At 33.8% G+C, this 18,689-nt stretch overlaps 1 protein-coding gene across 1 annotated transcript in view; it reads right to left on the reverse strand.

Moving 5' to 3' along the window:
- The window catches only part of LOC114328881 (acetylcholine receptor subunit alpha-like 1), a 349,590-nt gene that overhangs the window by 287,483 nt on the left and 43,418 nt on the right, over positions 1-18,689 (reverse strand). The window lies entirely within an intron of this gene.

Here is an 18,689-nt window from a genome sequence, read left to right on the forward strand (position 1 = left end):
TCGACACAATATCCCTTTTTTTCTTTGGCATATTAGCTATGAACTATTAATGAGAAGTTGTTGAGAAATGTAAAAAAAAAGAAAAATGATCTTTTTTACATTGTCGTAATTTATTTTTGGAGTAACTACTTCCCAAAATAACATAAATATCTGTAAATTTGTTTTAAGTAAATGGCCGATATAAAGGGGCCTACTTCTTGTGGCCGCCTAGGGCCCCATAATGCCTTAAACCGTCACTGAGGCTAAATCAGACGATTGTCAACAAAATAAGATGCAAAATCAATGAGTCAAAAGGAAAAACAAATTGGTCAAAAGTAGCAGAAGAGTGTAGAAATAGATATAATGAAACAAACCATTCTGTAACAGGATTTTCTCCTAAATATTTGCTATCTGGTGAGTCTACAGACTTGTTACCACATGAACTAAAAGAAAAACATGTATTAACCAACAATTTGGAAGAAGACAGAAAAATAGCACTCCAAAGGTCAATAAAATCGCACGAATATAATAAATCTTTATTTAATAAGAACAGGTTACAGTATGATTTTAAAAAAGGAGATAAGGTATTTGTTGACTATGAAAACAAATTAAATAAAAAGAAAATGGATGAAATTAGAATTGGTCCCTTTGAAATAGAAGAAAAAATATCGGATTCAGTTTTTAAAATAAATACCGGTCGTGGAACAAGATCAATTGGATTGTATCATGTCACAAAGTTCATTCCCATGCTCACTGACTTTTAATTTTAGCGCGGCTAAATTTTACGAAGAAAATTTGCATTTCGAAGGGGGTGATGTAAGCTTTGTGGTGACACTGACATTGGCAATTTGTCATTACAATCATAAATGAATTTGCTTTAATATAATTTAATATTTAAAAGTTTAAAGACAATTCAAGTTCTTATAATAAGAAATGTAAAGCATGAACATTTAATTGTCGATTCTTTGTTTTAGGTTAGTATTTCATTAGTTAATATTAGTTATGTAAAAATTAAATAAACTTTGTTTTAGACGAGAATCATATTGTGTTATGCTTTGAAAAAGATCCAATCTTATATTTATAGTAACTTGTATATTGTATATTGTAAAATAAGGTAAATAGTTTGTTATCTCAAATCCTTAATATTTATTAGATTATTTATTCTTAATAGTTTTAAGGGGATATCAAACCACAAAATAACCTCTACCTTTAAATTAAATATTGTAATTTTTTCATCAAACTAAGTTGAAGTCCGTTACAAAAACAAAAAAAGACGCTTTAAAGTTTCCATGTTACCCTTCAGAAATTTTACGAGTATTTGCACACCACTTCAAATCTATAATCTGTTTTTCTCATCTGCCATAATCTGTTCTCATCATATTTCAGTCGATATTTAAAGGAACAACTCTTAATAATTCTCCAAAGGGAGTAATCGCTTGGTATCATCAAGACCTATCGATTTATGCAATCAAGCGTCCTTCTGAGGTTAAGGGGATTCTACAATAATGCCTCATTCAACATTTACCCGATCGCGAACGTATCATTTTTTGGTTTGGGGATTTTTTTCTTATGCATGGTGAATTACAATGCAAGAATACAATACACTTTTTTTAAGATTTTTTAAATATGGAGTAATTGTTACATTGTACATTCATTAAAATAAATATAAGGAAAGTTGAATAAATGAGATTATTACATTCAGATACCCAAAGAACAAAAGTAATTAGTGCAAAAGGTTAGTTTTATTTTAAGAAACAAATTGTACTGAATATAAAAAAAATATATATATAACAGAAGAGGTTATGAAAACGTTTTATTAAAAATAGGTATTTTCCTAACAAGTGCAGAAAGTCATACTTTTCCGCACGCGACTGCAGTTTGCCGAACGACGCGAAGCGGGAATTCGGCAAGCAGTCGAGTGCGGAAAAGAGACTTTCTCCAAGAGAGGGCAAAAATTCTATATTAATTTTAGAGATCGAGTGCAATTTGTTGCCATTATTTCATGAATAAAACTGTTCAAAACCAAAATTTTATTTTAATTTATTTATGTAAGTACAAATTAGTACAATTAAACACACAGTTGTTATAAATATTTCACGGTTGAAAGTCATCACTTTTATAATTTTTAAAACATGAATTGTCATTAATGTCACTGAATGTATTTTTTCGTAGCAACGAAGGGCATCTGACGTAATATACTTGACGACGGAAAATTATCAAAAATTATCGATTTAATTTAGATTTCTGTAGCTTTCTATTGGTCAGAATCTCCTATGAATGAAATACAGTAGAACCTCGATTATCCGTCAGGGCACCGGACCAAGGGTATGACGGATAATCGAAAAGATGGTTAACAGAACATTTAAAAAAAAAGATTAAAAATTCATAGTACAACTCTCTTTCATTTGTATGGTTTGTTTGACAATATAAGAGGGATTTGTGTTGGTACAATCGAATCAATTTAAAATATTCCAAAATCTGTGTTTGTTTTACTGTTGCTTCACAGTTTGCGACGGCTGAATTTCTTAATCGGCATAAGATCATTCAATCTACTTTATTGGCTTCTTCTTGTTGATAATACCACTCGATGAATTATTGCATATGCGATGCAGCTTCTCTAGATTATTTACGCAAATCTTCGTCAGTTATAATAGGCTCATCAACAGTCAAATTCCAAGTCTGTGTCAGCTTCTGAATCTGTTTGGTCCGCCTTTGTTGCCATTTCAACGATTTCTTTATCTGTCAGCAATGGATATACGAAAGGTTGTCTTACAATACATTTAGTTTTTATCTAAGCATGAAAATAAATAATATGAACACATTTGTACTACATTTATTTTCAAACAAACCAGTTTTTTATTGATTCACACAAAATTTTTATTTATTACAATTTACAATTGACCCATTCGCAGATAAACCTACATATGCATGCACTTACAAAGGGAAATTATTGTCTGCATATGAAGATGTGTCCACAAATGTGTTAATACAATATTCACAATAAAATTATATTATAGAATATTTAAAATAAAATTAAAATCAATATAAACATTGATATTCAAGATTAGTTATTTCCAATTTTTTTTGTAATTCTATATTATTTGGGTGAAAATCTTATGTCCAGAGCTCTTTGCAAACCAAACCTATCTCCAGCAACAAATTCTCTGGTTTACTTAGCATCCAAATCTTAAACATTAAGTTTTTTCCAATAGAATTATTCCGTTTTCAAATTGGTGGATATGACCAATACAATTAAATAGTCCCTGGAAATATAACAATATAATATATTTTGTATCCTCATAACAAATTAAATTAACTTTTTTTAAATTTTTTTACATTAAAATTTTTGCTTATGTAGTCAATACAACTTCTGTATGTACCCTGACGGTTAACAGAGGTGACGGTTAATGGAGAGACGGATAATCGAGGTTCCACTGTAATCACGTTAATTTCATTAAAACATGAACACAATAAGATATATTTGAAATAAATTAGTAAATAATATCTAAATATCAGTTTATTGCATGTATTATAATTACTTTAAGGCCACATTAACATATCTAAATTAACACGCGTGCGGAAAAGTAAAACGCGTGCGGAAAAGTAAAACGAGTGCGGACAAGTAAAACGCGTGCGCGAAAGTAGACATTTTTGCACGCTCGCAGAAAAAATACTTTTTTTATGTTGTTTATTTATTGCTACAATCTAGTCGAAGTGCTACGATGTTTAAATAAGGAGCTAGAAATTATGAACAGTATAAAAATAAGAAAACTGGAATATTTGGATTACATAACCAGAGGAGAAAATTATGAGTTGCTGAGAATTAGTATACAAAGAAAAAGAAGCAGAGGAAGAAGTCGCATCTCCTGGCTGAGGAACCTTAGAGAATAGTTTCATCATCATCAACAGCTATTCATCTATCGTCAAATGTATCCCTCCCTTAGGTTTGTCCAATCATATCTGTTTGCTGTTTTTTGCATCTATTCGTGGCCAGCGATTCGCTTGATGGCATCAGTCCATCTCGTTTGAGGTCTGCCTCTACTTCTTTTGCTTGCCCTTGGTCGTCTGTTTGTGGACTACGCTGTTGTTAAAAGCCCAAGTTTCGGTTTTGTATGTCAGAACTGGCAACATGTACTTCTTCTTCTTTAAGTAATTTGCCGATATCGTTCTCGATCTTGTGCGGCATGTAACAATTGATCTGCTGATAAGCCAGTCCATTGACGAAGGTTTCGGAGCCATGCATATTTCTTTCGACCATTTCCTCTTTTTCCGTCGATCTTTCCATTGAGTATTAACTGCAGCATCCTGTATCTGCTACCATGTACTAGTCGAACGTTTTTGCCTTTAAAGTGTTTGGCAAGTTTGTTTTAAACACTGTTTGTAATCGACCAAATGCTGCCCATGCCGAGGAACATCTTCTATTTAAATCAGCCTTGAGGTTAAACTTTGACAGTTCTATTTTTGGTTCCAAGTATATATACGACTCAACTTATTATTGTTGTCCAGAGTTATATTTCCATTTATATCTAGAGATTACTTGGTTAGATATTTAGTTTTTGCTTGGTTTATCCTATTTCTTTTGATTTGGTTTTTAGGTCCAATAGCATTTCCTCCAATTCTTCTCTGTCTTTTGCTACTAGCGAAACATTATCGGCAAATCTTAGATGGTTTAGGTTTTCGCCGTCTATAGTCACTCCTTTATTTGCCCATTCTAAATTTCGAAACATATCTTCTAGAGCTAAGGTATATAGTTCGGGTGAGATAGAATCTCCTTGTCTATCCGCTCTTTGAAGTTTTATTTTTTTCTGTTTTTCCTTCTGTTTTTATTTGCGATGTTGCATTGTCATATTTTATCTGAGAATAGTTTAACTGCAGTTTATTACAGCTATTCAGAGCAGCAGCAAACAAAGTGACTATAGCCATTATGGTATCCAACCTTCTAAAGAAGATGGAACTTTAAGAAGAAGACGCTCTAGTCAAAGACCATTCTGTAAATTTGTTCTAGATCCTAATTTACTATCTAATTTAATCTAAGAATCACCCAGTGGTGTATTGTTAGCTTCTAATTTTTAAAGCACTTTTTTCTGGTGCACCAATCACAATAACAGCTTTTTCACTGAACTTGCACAATACACTACACTAACTCATATGACCTTGTCTCTTGAATCAGCTTTTTGGACTAGAGTTATTAGCCCAGTCGGGATACCATTTGACCTTGCATTAGGAGCTGCCCCAAATTTTATTTTTCTAATCTTTAGGGGGGTCAATAGTAGTATAAATTTAAAATCTCGACTTAATTTGATAGTTGCGTTAGCCGCCATCTTGATTTTAAACGAGAACGGTTTTTGCTCAATATCTCCGCAATTTTCAACTTTTTGACAAAAAATATAGAAACTGAAATTGTTGAAATTGCGATATTCTATAATTTCGTTTTTTATAATTTTTTTTCGTGCGATCCATATTTTCCGAGTTATGGGGAAAACAGTGATAGTTAAAGCATAATTATTGATTAATTGAATTATGTCGTTTATTATTACTTTTACAACAAATTTTGACCTATACAAAAATGAAGAGAATTAAATTTTGTACAATTTTGATCTCTTTATTTTTTTGATAAAATCAATATTTAAGGTAGTACGTATGCGGTAAAGGCGCGAGCGTAAGACCCAATTGATTTTGAAGCAATTGTTTTTGTTCAATATCTTCCCCATTTTCAACTTTTCGACAAAAAGTGTAAGGACTGAAATTGTTGCAATTACGATTTACTACAATTTTTTGAGAGAACCAGTGGCGGGTCTAAGAGAGGGGCGGGGGAATGGGAAAATTCCCCCCAACGGGGTCCAAAATTAAAAAAAAATTGTTGAAATATTAAAATATGTTAGCTGACATGAAACTTAATTATCGACAGACAAATTCAACCAATAAAACCCTCTAGTTAATAAAATTAAGTGAACTTAATGCATATGTTATTATTTATGTCTTTTTTGTACTTAGTTTGGTTGGTGTTTCATTGGAAGTTTCAAAAATTGTATAAAATATAATTCTCTTTATTTTTGTTTATGTACAATTATGTCGTAAAGTTAATAATAAATGAGACAACTCAATAATTATGCTTCCCCTCCGCTTCCAATATTTTCCTCATTAACTCAGAGAATATTGATCACATAAAAAAATTGTGGAAAAGAAATTGTAGGAAATTGCGTTTCCAACAATTTTAGTTCTTACCGTTTTTGTCGAAAAGTTGAAAATGGCGGAGATATTAAGCAACAACGGTTCTCCTTTAAAATCAATATGGCGGCTAATGCACCTGCGGAATTCAGTCGAGATTTTAAATTTACACTACTATTGATCTCCCCTAAAGGATAGAATTATAAAATTTGGGGCAGCTTGGAAAAAAGATTCAATTCAGTAATTATGCTTCCCCCGCCACTTTTTATTATTTTCCCACTTAATTCGGAAAGTATCAACCGCATGAAAAAAATTGTTAAAAAGAAATTGTAGGAAATCATATTTGGAACAATTTAAGTTCAAAAAGGCGTAGCTATTGAACAAAAACAATTGCTACAAAATCAATCAGGTCTTACGCTCGCGCCATTATCGCATACATACTACCTTAAATATTAACTTTAGCAAAAAATAAAACAAACAAAAATTGTGTAGAATTCAATTCTCTCTATTTTTGTATAGGAACATTTTTGTCGTAAAACTAACAATAAACGAGATAATTCAATAATTATGCTCCATTTATATATAACTTTCACTATTTTCCGCTATAACTCGGAAAATATCGATGGCACGAAAAACTGTAAACATAAGAATGATAGAAAATTATATTTTTAACAATTTTGGTTGTTGTACTTTTTGTCGAAAAGTTGAAAATGGCGGAGATATTGAGCAAAAACGGTTCTTGTTTAAAATCAAGATGGCGGCTAACGCAATGGCGGAATTTAGTCGAGATTTTAAATTTACACTACTATTGACCCCCCTAACGATTAAAAAAATAAAATTTGGGGCAGCTCCTAATGCAAGGTTAGGCCTGTTATTCGTCTAACCCGACTGGACTATATCCAGAAGCTGAATGGCCTCGACGTTTTGGTGCGTGAAAGCCTTTCTTCTCAATTTTTTTGTATTTCTTCATCAACCTACCCCACCCCTAGGTCTCTGTGGATATCTTGGTTGCAGATGTACCAAGGTGCATTAACAACGCACCTCAATACTTTATTTTGGAAAGCCTGAATTATTTTAATATTAGTTTTTTTTGTACAACCCCACAGTTGGATGCCATACGTCTACTTAGTTTTTAGAATCTGGTTGTAGAGTACAAGCTTGTTATGAATTGACAAGGCTGACTCTCTTTTCAGAAGCCAATACATCTTTTTGAATCTGATACCCAATTATTCCCATTTTTTTACTTGTGCTTTATAGTCCAGCTTTACATCTAGGATTAAACCTAAATATTTGGTTGTATTCATCATCAGCCTCTCTCAATCTACTGCTGGACATAGGCCTCCCCTGTTTGTCTCCAAAGTGTTCTATCTTGTGCTTTCTGCATCCAGTTTTTTGTTGTCTTTCGTAAGTCGTCTTTCCATCGTGTTGGTGGTCTTCCTCTGCTACGTTTATCGGCTATTGGTCTCCATTCAACTAGTTTGCAAGTCCATCTTCCGTCCTTCATTCTGGCAACGTGTCCAGCCCATTTCCAATTTAAGTTACAGCTTCTTTCAATGACGTCCATGACTTTTTGGTCTTAGCTCGTAGATCTTCGTTTCTAATCCTGTCTCGCAGAGTGGCCCCTATCATTGATAGCTCCATTCTTCTCTGCGCTACTCTTAGTTTTTGTGCATTTTTCTTTGTGAGCGATAATGTTTTTGCACCATAGGTCATCACCGGTAGCACGCATTGGTCGAAAACCTTTTTCTTCATGTTAGTTGGAATGTCACTCTTAAAAATGTTCCTAAGAACTCCTTATGCCATCCTTGTATGTTGGTTGTATTCTTCTTCTTTAAGTACCGTGCCCAAATTTTTTAGGCGTGGGTAGCTTCCATAACAATTTGCCGATATCGTTCTCGATCTTGTGCGGCATGTAATAATTGATCTGCTGATAAGCCAGTCCATTGACGAAGGTTTCGGAGCCATGAATATTTCTTTCAACCAATTCCTCTTTTTCCGTCGATCTTTCCATTGAGTATTAACTGCAGCATCCTGTATCTGCTACATGTTGGTTGTATTAGTATATGGAATTTCATGTCCGTTTGTATTTACATAAATATGTGTGTTCCTCACGTTTGTCAGTATATTCTATATGAACCGAATTATCTTCATCTAGGGAGATTTTCCACTTCCTGGTCCAATTATGGAATTTATTGACTGCATTTTGTTGACTGATAGACAACAGTCTGAACTAAGTAACATACAAGGAGACGAAGGTCCAGAAATAACGGAAGAGGAAGTAATGTACGCACTAAAAAGAATGAAAAACGGTAAAGCCCCAGGTCCAGATGAAATACCAACGGAAATCTTTAAACTGATAGAAGAAGACTCGATCAACATTTTAGTTGAACTTTTCAATATCATTTATACATCAGGAAAAATACCACAAGAATGGCTTTTATCCACCTTTGTTATTATACCAAAAAAGATGAAGGCCAAACAATGTAGTGATTACCGTACAATCAGTTTAATGAGCCATGTACTGAAAATATTCCTGATTATTTCTTTCATAGGAGATTCTGACCAATAGAAAGCTACAGAAATCTAAATTAAATCGATAATTTTTGATAATTTCCCGTCGTCAAGTATATTACGTCAGATGCCCTTCGTTGCTACGAAAAAATACATTCAGTGACATTAATGACAATTAATGTTTTAAAAATTATAAAAGTGATGACTTTCAACTGTTAAAAATTAATATTTATAACAACTGTTTGTTTAATTGTACTAACTTGTACTTACATAAATAAATTACAATAAAATTTTGGTTTTGAACAGTTTTATTCATGAAGTAATCGCAACAAATTGCACTCGATCTCTAAAATTAATATAGAAGTTTTGCCCTCGTGACACTTTGACATAATTTCGCCTTCGGCTCGTGAAATTAAAACTGTCAAAGTGTCACTCTGGAAAAATTCAATAATTTTAGAGCTCTTGTGCAATTACTACTGGAAATTAAACACACTAGAGTACACAGAAAACTGGAAATGGACATCAATGACACCCAGTTTGGATTCCGAAATGGACTAGGAACAAGAGAGGCGTTGTTTGCACTGAACGTTATGTCTCAAAGATGTCTTGACATAAATCAAGATGTATTCATGTGTTTCATAGATTATAACAAGGCCTAATCGGTTTCCTGGCAGAAAAGAATTTAGATATACGAGACATCCGACTAATAGCAAATATGTACTACAATCAGAAAGCAGTGGTGAGAGTAGAGAATAATACCACTGAAGAAATTGAAATAAAGCGAGGTGTGAGACAAGGGTGTATACTGTCAGCAACCCTGTTTAATCTCTATTCCGAAGACGTAATGAATAGAACACTCTCTGAGCAATCCATAGGTATTAAAATAAATGGTGTTAGATTAAACAATCTGAGATTTGCCGACGACACCGTTCTGATCGCAGAAACACTTGAAGAGCTACAGACATTGGTGAATAAGATAGCAGACTGCAGCGAAGAATATGGACTATCTTTGAACATAAAGAAAACTAAATTTATGGTAATATCGAAATCAACACGAAATGTCCAAAATTTATATTTACACAATGAAATTACCGATCTAGTTAGCAAATACAAATATTTAGGCACTTTAATAAATGAAGACAACGATAGCTCAGCAGAGATAAAAATAAGAATAGAAAAAGCCAGATCCATATTCACTAAAATGAAGAGAGTGTTCTGTGGAAGAGATTTGAGCCTTGAAATGAAACTTCTCCTGATGAGATGTTACGTACTTTCTGTGCTGTTCTACGGAATGGAGTCATGGACGCTGAAAAATATTGATACCAAAATATTAGAGGCATTTGAACTGTGGATGTATCGCAGAATCTTGAGAATATCATGGACGGAGAGAGTCACAAACGTCGAGGTCTTGAGAAGAATGAATAAAGAAAAGGAAGTCATATTTACGATCAAAAAACGAAAACTGCAATACTTGGGACACATTACAAGAGGCGAAAGATATGAACTGCTTCGAATAATTATGCAGAGGAAGATAGCAGGAAAAAGGTCCATAGGAAGAAGACGAAACTCCTGGCTAAAGAATCTACGGGAATGGTATAGCTGTAGCAACAACGAATTGTTTCGGTCAGCAGTTTCGAAAATACGTATAGCCCTGATGATCGCCAACCTTCGGAACGAATATGGCACTTGAAGAAGACGATTTTCTTGACTAAAGTCTGCAATATATTTACCAACTGCCAGAATGGCAGTGTCATTTGCGAAAGTGGCTATAGTGTTGTCTTCTAACTCTGGTATGTCACAAATATTTGTGTGATGAACAAGTTCTTCAAATGTTTGTTCTCCTTCCGCATCCGAGTTGTGAAGTTGGAATATTTTTGCCAGATGGGATGCAAAGAATTCTAATTTTTTCATATTACTTCGAGCCCAAGTACCATCCGCTTTCTTGATTGGAGGGACTTGTGTGATTGGATTGGCGATTAAAAATAGATAAAAATATCAAACATGTAATAATATAACCGTCACATGTTTGTTATTTTTCTTTAATAAATATTTATTCCATTTTCTGTTGATTTTATTCAGTTGTTTTATACGCAAACCATCATACTGTGTACTACGCAAACCATCCAGACGGAGGAGCACATGCAGGTTCTGCCGTTATTATTAAATCAAACATTAAACACTATACAGTTCCACCTTACACCACGGAAAAAATCCAAGCAGCAATCATTAAACTCGAAACAAATACCTCTCTCAGTGTAGCATTTATCTACAGCCCACCTAGACATCCCATTTCAAGCGAAGAGTATCATGATTTTATACAAACTCTTGGATCCAAATTCATAGTTGCAGGAGACTGGAACGCCAAACACACCACATGGGGTTTCAGATTAATCACGCTTCGTGCATTAATAAATAAAGGTCGAGCATTAATGAATACTATTCAACAAAATAACTTAAGATATTTATCAACGGAAGAACCCACATACTGACCTAAGGACCCCAACAAAATCCCAGATTTGGTAGATTTGCTGTAACAAAAGGGATATCTGACATTCATAGTGCTATAGAGTCAAACTTCGATTTAACATCAGATCACAACACAATAATAATACCTTTAAGCACACACATAATATGGAGAAGATTACCACCCAAACTGTCAGCTAAAGAAACAAACTGGGATATTTTCCACAATTCTGTAAATACAAATATTAGACTAGATATTAGGATAAAAGAAAACCAAAAGGTAAAAAAGCAGTAGACTATTTAACAACAGTTTTACAAACAGCAGGGTGGGAAGCAACACCACAGCGTCAAAGAAGTGTGCAAGAAAACCATAATATTCCCCTCCATATAAGAGAACTTGTAGCAGAAAAAAGAACAGCTCGACGCATATGGCAACAAACGAGAAATCCATTAACTAAAACGTATCTTAATACTGTTGTTCTGAAGCTATTTTTTGTGGCATTTTTATAATAAATTACTTTTAATGGGAAATAAGCCACAATTTTATCAAAAAAATGATTTTATTAACGTTTCGATGCCCAAATCGGGTTTCGTTGTCAAAATACAAAATACTACTAAAATAAACAAAAATGTTGTTGCTAAGTTAAAAAATTCTTCTAATAATTTATTTAATCTGACTCATTTATATTGGCAATTCAGACGTATATTATACATTTTAAAGTAGAAGACTTTAAAATGATATCGCCAATATTTATGAGTTGCGTTCCTGGGACAACTTTACTAAAAGATAGTTCATTCGATTACATGAAATCAATCCCAACTCAAGAATATCCGTCACAAAAAAATCATAGCATGTGATCTGTCTTTAAAAAGACAACCAAATGCAACGATGAAAGTAATATTCTCGCGTTAGAGATTCCAAAGTAAATCACGAGGGAAAACCAGGAAAAAAACCTCGTGATACTATCCCGACATTGTAAGTATTTGGTCTTACATTTAATTTACTTTCAAAAAACTAATACCAAATTCTGACTTTAATATGTTTAAATTATAAATAATATTAATAATACATAGATATACAATAAGTAATACTAAAATATAAAATTTGTACTAATCGATATGTTATTGACTTAATAATCGTGGTATTTTCTTTCTATTCACTTCCTCTTTCAGTATGGGTAACCACATCTTACTGCATTCTACCGAGGAATTTGCGACACAATTGGTTTCATTTAGCATAATTAGAGCCGCTTCTTTGATTTTTCTCTTTTTACTATCTGATTTTTTCAGGACTATAGTTGAATCTCTCCACTGAACTCTATGTTCATTATCCCATGCATGTTGACATATTTGAGATCTATCAAATTCTTTATTTTTAATATAGGACTGATGTTCACTTATTCTAACATTTAATGGTCTTGATGTTTCACCTAAATAAAATTGTTCGCATTCACAAGGTATTTTATAAACACAATTCTTTGTTCTTTCTTGTTCACTGTTAGGTTTAGTTTTAGATAGAATAGATCTCAATGTGTTTGTTGTTGAAATGTTGAATTTATTTCCTATTGTTTTAAGTTTCTCGTGCTATGATTTTTTTGTGACGGATATTCTTGAGTTGGGATTGATTTCATGTAATCGAATGAACTATCTTTTAGTAAAGTTGTCCCAGGAACGCAACTCATAAATATTGGCAATATCATTTTAAAGTCTTCTACTTTAAAATGTATAATATACGTCTGAATTGCCAATATAAATGAGTCAGATTAAATAAATTATTAGAAGAATTTTTTAACTTAGCAACAACATTTTTGTTTATTTTAGTAGTATTTGGTATTTTGACAACGAAACCCGATTTGGGCTTCGAAACCTTAATAAAATCATTTTTTTGATAAAATTGTGGCTTATTTTCCATTAAAAGTATCTTAATAGGATAAGTCATAGACTAAATAGAGCACTACATGAGAAAAAAAACGACTCCTTCCAGTTTTATGTTTCGAACCTCTCAAGTTATGAAGACCACTCTATATGGAAAGCTACAAAAAACTTAAACAACCGACAATAACAAATTCACCTTTAAAAAAAACAGATATGACCTGGGCCCGCACAAATGAAGAAAAAACCACAGTATTCGCAGAGCATCTTGCAACTGTATTCTCAGCACCAGAAAACAATGACGATGAAGATGACGATATAAAAAGGTACCTCGAAACTCCATGTCAACTATCTCTTCCTCTGACAGCATTTACTCCAACAGAGGTTCGACAACAAATAAAAATGCTAAATCCTCAGAAAGCCCCTGGCTATGATTTGATAACAGGAGAATTACTTCAGAAGCTACCGAGAAAAGCAGTGGTGTTATTAACAGTAATATACAACAGCATACTACGTCTTCGCTACTTTCCAATACAATGGAAATTAGCTCAAGTTACTATGATTCCGAAACCTGGTAAACCCACAACACAAGCAAATTCATATCGCCCTATAAGCCTACTCCCAATATTGTCAAAAGTATTAGAACTGCTGCTATTACATAAAATAGAGCAAGTTGTCCCCATAAACGAAATTATACCACAACACCAATTCGGATTTAGACGTGAACACTCAACCATCCAACAATGCCACAGAACAGTAAATATAATTAAAACAACTCTTGAAGAGAAAAAGTTTTACGCTGGAGTGTTTCTCGATATAAAACAGGCATTTGATAGAGTATGGCATCAAGGTCTCCTCTATAAACTGAAATTACACCTAACAGACCAACTATACTTTATTCTAAAATCATATCTGACTGACCGATACTTCCAAGTCAAAATTGAAGAAAACTTCTCAAATTACCACATGATCCAATCTGGCGTACCACAGGGTAGCGTTCTCGGCCCATTTCTGTATCTGATATTTACAGCCGACGTTCCAACCAGAAATGATACCTTCTTAGCTACTTTTGCCGATGATACGGGAATCTTAGCAGTGGATGTCGACCCTAATGTAGCATCACAAAAAGTACAAAATCATTTAGAGCAATTACAAAACTGGCTCAAGCGATGGAAAATAAATGTTAATGTAAGCAAATCAGTACAAATTACTTTTACAACCAGAAAATCTGCATGTCTTCAAGTTTCTATAAATAATACTCCAATTCCCATCAAACCAGTTGTCAAATACTTGGGATTGCATCTGGATGAAAAACTCGTATGGAAAACGCACATTAATACTAAACGTAAACAATTAGATCTTAAACTAAAAAATATGAACTGGCTATTTAAAAAGAGGTCTTAGTTATCTCTTGAAAATAAGCTGCTTCTGTACAACTCTATACTTATACCAGTTTGGTCATACGGAATAGAACTATGGGGCTGCAGTAAACCTTAAAATACGAAGATACTCCAAACATTCCAGTCCAAAATACTCCGTATGATAAGTAAAGCTCCATGGTACGTATCCAACCCATTATCAAACCAGACACTTCACAATGATCTGGATATCCCACCAGTGGCGTGCTGGAACTTTTCATGCGGCCCGGTGATTTTATAGAAAAGCGGCCTCCCATCCTTATTTTACCTTCTATTATCAGAATTTTTGTTTCTTATTTATAAAACAAAAATACTTCTTCTTTTTATATTTGTATAAATATGACTGTCTGTTTTTTAAATGTGCCTCTAGTAAGTTGTCGTTCCATCGTTTTCATGGTCTTCCCACTGATCGTCTTGCTATTGGGGAACTGTCTCTCGCTATCCTTACTACTCTATTTGTTGTCATTTGGCGTATGATGTCATTCCATTCTATTCTTCTGTTTCTCATTCAGTTATTAATATTGTCCACCTTGAATCTCCATTGTACATCTGTACTTCTAGCTCTGTGTCCCATAGAGTCTTACCATCGATGTTTAGAAGGGTTTTCATCTCCGCTGTTTCGAGCAATGTTTTTGTCCTCTCCGTGTCGGGTCGTGTTTCTGCATTGGTCTGATGACTATTTTGTAAATTCTGCCTTTTTTCTAAAACTCCATCACTTGTTCTTTTAGCCCTCCAGCTATAATTTACATGTTATTGGATTTGCTGCTATAACCATGAATTTTGTCTTTTTGGGGGAAATTAACATGTTAAATATTCTGGCGGTTATGTTAAATTGGTGCAGCATACGTTGTTAGAAATGTTTGATCCTGCGAAGAGTTGAGTACGAAAGCAATAAAGTTGGTGTGATGTGAAAATCAATAAAGCTAAGACAAAAATAATGATGTTCGACAGATTCGACCCTATTCAACTGATTAACATGTTATAGGAAGACCAGATAGTAAACATCTTTGTCTATCTCGGGTCTAGTATAACTGACGATGGTAACTGTGAAGTAGGAGTTCGTAGACGTATTGGTATTGCAAAAAATGCGATGAATCGCCTAACTAAAGTTTGGAAAGACAGATTTATTTCTCAAAATATCAAGATGAGACTGGTGAATGCCATTGTATTCTCAATATTTCAATACGGGGCAGATACTTGGACTCTTTGAGTGCAAGTGTGGTGCTTTTGAGAGCGGATGCCTTTGAGATGTGTTGCTGAGCATACCTTGGACAGCTCATAGAATAAACGTTTCCATTCTAAACCAACTCGAAATTAAAAAAAGGCTCTCCACAATATATCTGCAACGAATTCTGCAATTCTTCGGTCACGTGGTTCGCATAGGTGACGATAGTTTGGAGATATTAATTGTTTCTGGAAACGTTCCGGGGAGAAGATCAAGAGGACGATCACCAACTAGATGGTCCGATCAAATTAAGAATTCAGCTGGAAAGTCATTCTGCGAAGCTCTTAGAGCAGCTAAATATAGAGAGCAATGGAATAAAGTTGTTAGGAATATTGGTGGAAATCACGATCCTAAGTAATGGGGAAACGACAAGCGAGAGAAATACGTTGTAAATCATCTTCACTTTGAGACATTAGTATTGCATCGTCTGGATAGCAGATTTATTTAAGTTGTTTTTCCATTTATAGAAAATATTATAAAATCTATAATATACATATATATTTTTAATGGATCTATCTTCGCCTATTTTAAGATAACCGTTATACACCGTCTGGTTCTGTCCACTCCAAATCGAAGCAAAACCGAAAACATCCAAAAATATTTAACGAACTTTTCCCAGAAACACATATCTGAACAAAATATATACAATTGCTGAGTCGTATTTTGTGTAAAAGTTTGTGTTTATATTATCCGCCGAATAATGCCTATTCATGACTCAATTGAACGTCTTAATATTTTAACCGTTTTGAAATACAGGTGTATAAAACAGACAACTGGAATTAATGCAATATTATTCAAATGGCTCGAACACTATGTATGGAAATAAAATATTTTTGAAATGTTTTAATATCATTCAATTAGAAATTTAAAAAAAATTGTTGCATCTAAAATTTTTTGTGAAAAAAACTTATTTGACCGGCCTCAAGAGGCCGCGGCCTCTCGGTGATCAAGGACTTAATAAAGAATCATTCAATAAAATATAAAAATCGCACCACTGACCACACCAATGAATTGATAAATAATAATTTATTCACCCAACCACTTGCTGAAAGAAGACTGAAGAGAATATGGCCAGACGATCTACCACAATAATGCTTAGAGAACCGTCACTGGACGGTACTCAACTCATGTTAATTGACTTACATACCATTTACTTATTGCTTTGTATATAGAGTAGATAGTAGATTGTAAAAATGCAGTGTATCAAATAAAAAAAAAAGTTGTTTTCTGTTTTTCAAAACTTACTCTTGTGTTTTAATATTTTTATTCTAAAAATACTTGGCACTCAACTAGCTCAACTATTCTGTCAACTAAATACTGCTTTTAATCTTTCACTTATTTTGATTCTTTTTCCCGAATTCAAACTAAACAATTAGCTTAACCATAGACATACATAAATATTCAATGAGATTAACTAGTGATTTGTCACTTTACTTCGTCAGTTGGAAACTCCGTTCTGTCAAGTAAGACTTCGTTTTTGAATAGAAAGGGCAATTTGTTTTTGAAAGTAGCTGTAATCTATTTAAGCTAATGTTTCAGTCAATAAATTAATTTATTTCGTTAATTCTCCATTGGGGTAAGTTGATTTATTATTTAAGTTAATTTAATATTTTACCAATATTCATAATTCCCTTTTTATAATTTCCGATTTATGACTTCATTTTTATACAAACTCTAAGTTTCAAACCACGTTTTGTTTCCATCATAATATGTGCATCTAGAGCAGAGGTTCCCAACCAGTGTGCCGCGGCACACTGGTGTGCCCTGAACTCCCTGCAGGTGTGCCGCAAAATTTGATTATACTCACTATCATTATAGAGATTATTTACCGAAGTGTGCCGTGGCTGAACCAATTTTTAAGTTAGTGTGCCTCAAGCTAAAAAAGGTTAGAAAACGCTGATCTAGAGTCTTTATATAAATAATTTTAACTCATTTATTTTAATTATAATTAAGTATATGCATTTAATCCTTGCCGATTTGCTATTTTCTATTAAATATTTCCTTAAAATTGTAACGACTTATAATCTTAGAAAACAAAAAAGTCTTTGCAGACGCTAACACAACGTTTTTTCGTTTTACTTTTTTCTGGTCTAATTTACGTTTTTCCTGGTTTCTCTTAGGCTACGGCTCCACGGGCGAGAAATTGACGCTAGCAGTAGCAGTAAAATGAACTTAAGGTTCCGCGGAACGGAATGGGAATAGCCGAACTGTACCGACTACAGGACTTGTGCGTAGTCGGTTCAGTTCGGCTACTCCCATTCCGTTCCGCGGAACCTTAAGTTCATTTTACTGCTACTGCTAGCGTCAATTTCTCGCCCGTGGAGCCGTAGCCTTATACGGGAGGGACCTTACTTAAACCATATGGCCGACCATAAAATAAAAACTGCAGCTGATATTCAGAATACAACAGCTACCTGAAGATACCCGCAAGCAAGCATGTACCTAATTATCTAAGCCACCATCCACCATATGAAACCAACAACTACGCCAACTATGTTTAAAAGCGATCCAAAATTTCATTTAATTTTTTTAATATAAAATAAACATTAGTTAACTCCAAGTTTTATTTGTCCCTTCCAAGACTCATTTTTTCAATTAAGATAAGATATAGGTATCTACACCTGAGTGACTGAGCTAGACGAAGCCTAAAACAATTGAGTCCCATAGTTAGTTGTGAGTTTTATTGTTACACATTAGCTCCCAACCCTCCCTACTTGGTAGTTAGTTATATTCTTATATTCAGCCGTGTGATGGATGACCGAAGTTATCTTTAACGTTTGAGTTAAAGTTAAGATTACTCTCAGGTATAACGATGCCTAAAACTATTTAGGTAAAATTCGATGTGATGTATTCTTCACAGTTATGAGATAGATATTTTTTCAACGTTATATTAGAAATAACATTTGATGAACAAAGTTTGACGTAACAAAGAGAACCTGTTCCAGGATGGGTAGATGACCGTAAAAGTAAATACCCATCGTCGGCCACCGTCGAAGACCGAACAGTGCCGAACAGCAAACAGCTGTTCGGGTTCGGTGGTGTTTCAAACGATA

This window comes from Diabrotica virgifera, chromosome 7 (assembly GCF_917563875.1).
Source record: "Diabrotica virgifera virgifera chromosome 7, PGI_DIABVI_V3a".
In the NCBI taxonomy this organism is placed as follows: Eukaryota; Metazoa; Arthropoda; class Insecta; order Coleoptera; family Chrysomelidae; genus Diabrotica; species Diabrotica virgifera.